Here is a 3,520-nt window from a genome sequence, read left to right on the forward strand (position 1 = left end):
AGCATTGATTGGGCTTAAGGAGGTTATAGTTTTATAAGGTGCTCAAAAAATGTTGGCGAGAACTATATTTGTGGGCATGTAGCTCACATTGACTGTGCTCTTCATTCATACATGGCTGGGACAGTAGGAAGGTTTCCAATTGTTCTTTACACCGATAAACTCAGAAGCTAGCTTCACCACTTCTTCCTCGTCTTCATGTAAGTTCTTAAAAAGAAAATAAAAGAATATCATTAATTTATTAATTAATTGGGACTAACTAACTACATTTTTCTTAGGTGCCAGCTAGAAGCGAATTCGTTGAAGATGGTTCATCTCTAGTACATTCATTTTATTTTTTATATATTATTTTAATATATTTGATTATTGATTGTTGATTGGGGCTTGTTTTTAATTACAGAGTTTGGGAAGTGAGACGAGGAAATTGAAATTGTTTAATCAAGTACTTTATGATTCATCATTGCTACTATAAAAGTCAAATCTGGTTTTGATTTACTTGTTTATTGATAGGAAGCATTAAATACACTGAAAGAAGTCAAAGAACCTATTGGATTCAGACAGTTCAATCGATTATGTTACTCAAGGTAAGTAAATTATTTAACAAATTTGGTGGTGTTTGAATTATTTGAGTCATGTGTTTGGTTTTATTGTGTAGAATTACCATTGCCGGAGACAACGGAGCACATGGCTAGAGTATTATCTACTACAGATGATGGTAGTGAGACGGAATTGGAAAATCCCATTAAGTAGGTTACTAATGGAGTTGAAGGAAAAGAAAATGATGGTTTATCGAAATCCACATTTGTTGAGGAGAACAAGAATGGGGATGGAGATGTTGTTAAATAGAAACCAAATTTATCCGAGAATACAATCAGAAATGTTGATGGGAAATTGGTTAGTTTTCTTTTATAAATATGCCAAATTTATAGTTGAAGTTTGCATTGGGTGTTTTACTATGTTAGTGACTAGTTACTACTAGATACTAGTTACTACCCATGTATAACATCATTTTATAGATCTTTTTAAAGATTTGTCCATTCAAACTAACTACGAGTCTATGATATCTCTGTAATATATAGGAATGTAAGTTTTACCATCTGTCATGCTAAGAAATCTGGACTTAAAATGAACAGCCCCGTAAATGCTTTGTTATTGGCTCATCTGAGTCCACAACTTTGTTTGTGAGCGAGTGTATAGATGTTGTGACTAGCCATTTCACTCATTAGAGTTGTCTTTGAAACATTTTTGTGGTTAGTTAGAAGTTTTCTTGTTTTCCTAGGTAAGTGGAATATTTTGAAACTTTAGTGCCTTGCTTTTTATTGATGACTCATTTATTCATAGTGTATCTTTCTGTTTTTTCCTTTTTATTTTTTTGTCAGGAGTTATTTGTGAATGGGGAGCTCATAGTTCAATGGCCCAAAGTTGAAAATATAATGGCTAATGAGAAACTTGTTGAAATCGCGTCAGCGGACCCCAAACGTGCCAAATGGTAGTCTTTCTTCCAATTTTCAGTTCTGTAGCATTTGGTATAGACTAAAGGGAATGTTATGATGATGTTAACACTCTATTCTTAAACTGATTGGTGTAGGATTTTGGCTAATTGGCAATCAGCAGCTCGTTCCAAGGAACGAAATATGAGGTATATATCTTAGAATTGGAACACGAAGTTCAAACCTTACAGACAGAAGCAACTACGTTGTCTGCATAGCTGACACTGTTACAAGTGTGTATTCTTTATTTCTCTCACCGCCTTCTCTCTCCCCAACACACACACACACACACGAAACACCCCCTACCTTCATTTTTTGTTCTAGTTACCTTCTTTTTACTTAAGTGTGCCTGAAGCGCTCGCCTGACTCACTCTCACACTCAACCAAATACACAAATTCACTCCTTTTTAGTGTTTTTAAAATAAAATTTTGATTTCATATATAATAATATTTTGTTGTAGGGGTGAATATTCTTGGTCTTTGGAGATAAGTGTTGGGGGTCTTTTTAGTGCTCTTCTTAGTATGTTCACTTGTATTTTCTTTTATGTTCAGTAACTAGCTACTAGTTTCCTAAGTCCATAAACTAATGGCCTTAAATTGGTTTCATCAATTAGTGGTGTTGGGCTTGCTGCAGTATGAAATATATCCATTGAAGGTTTCCTTTATTCTGGTTAATTCCCTGTAATTTGAATTCTTAAGTTGCAACTTTGAGCTAATATATTATCCCCAAGTCCCCAACTATATTTCATGATGCTAACTATTATATTCGTGATGCTAATTATTGTATTTGTGAGCTTCCCAAAGTCCAAGACCACGTGCTAATTACAAAAATGTTTATTTTCTATGTGCTTATGGTAGATAGGTATGTACACCTTGTTTTGTTTCTGATCTGTTTTGCCTTCTTATTTTCCAATGATCTTTTAGTATATGCTCTTGTTTCAAGATATTTCTAGTACTTGTGTTGGTTTATGTGTCGTAGATCTTGTTTCTCTTCAGCATGGTTCTTTTTTTTTTGTATGTGTAAAGCTTTAAAGAGAGCAAAGTACTGCTATTCTTTTTTTTTTTTTTTTGTGTGGTGATATTTCCTGTCAATTGCAGGTTAACTTATAAAGAGAATAATTGTGATGCACTAAAGTGGTTCATCATTGATTTCTAAAACGCTTAAATTGTTTAATGGACAAAGTTGTGGTGAAGGTGAAGATATAAGGATTAGTTTACCGGATGAAATTCTTCACCTCATTTTTTTTCATTCATTCCTACTGTTGAGATTTTTAGTTGAACTTGTGGTTGTTTTTAATTTATAATTTCATCTATCCATTTTTGTTGCACGCCCTTTCTACTTGTGGTAGATACTAAGTAAGTGTAGCTCTTTTTTAATAATTGTGATGTTGGGATCTTTCTAGTGTTATGCGCTTAGTATTATGTATTCTCTCTAGTGTTAAGCTTCTGTGTGGATGGATGTTTCCTAAGAAACTGCTAGTGATGCTTTGTAGTGGTAGCATGCATATTCTTAATTCAACTCCATTTTCCAATGAGAATCAGTCATTGAATCAGTCGTTTTATACTACATTATCAATGGGTCATGTGTTGAAGATTGAGCATTGCCAGCCGGATTGGAGAAATGGCATATTAGGCAAGGCTCAACAAGAAAGGCGCATTTTAGTCGATTTACTTTCATTCATAAGAAATTATGTTTCCCTCCATGATCAATAGGTAGATTTCTATTAGAGGCATATCAAATACATCTCCCAAGAGACATTACTAGTAATCTTGTGATAGTCAAGTGATCTAGTGGCCCATGTCAGAGATGCAAGCTGGTTAGACATTCAATGGTGGTGTTACTATGTGCTTTAGAGCTGACCAGTCCTAATTTTGAATTTTAGCAGGTTGCTAAACAATTGGTGCTTAGTCATTGCTAGGGTACTAGAGATTACTAGGACTGGTTGCAAGACAGATGGTGTGGTGCTGATTTTTGGTTTCTGAAGGAAGTAATATATATACTTAGTGAACGACATGTCTTATTCTTGTTTTTT

At 34.2% G+C, this 3,520-nt stretch overlaps 1 long non-coding RNA gene across 1 annotated transcript; it reads left to right on the top strand.

Annotated features, from left to right (window-relative positions):
• Window positions 1-619: 619 nt before the first annotated feature.
• LOC147524476 (uncharacterized) lies at window positions 620-1,858 on the top strand. The gene is made up of 3 exons (XR_015196974.1): window positions 620-891; window positions 1,377-1,486; window positions 1,586-1,858. It is a non-coding gene; the product is annotated as an uncharacterized LOC147524476 (long non-coding RNA).
• Window positions 1,859-3,520: the final 1,662 nt, after the last annotated feature.

Source organism: Coptis chinensis, chromosome 1, assembly GCF_015680905.1.
Source record: "Coptis chinensis isolate HL-2020 chromosome 1, ASM1568090v1, whole genome shotgun sequence".
NCBI lineage: Eukaryota > Viridiplantae > Streptophyta > Magnoliopsida > Ranunculales > Ranunculaceae > Coptis > Coptis chinensis.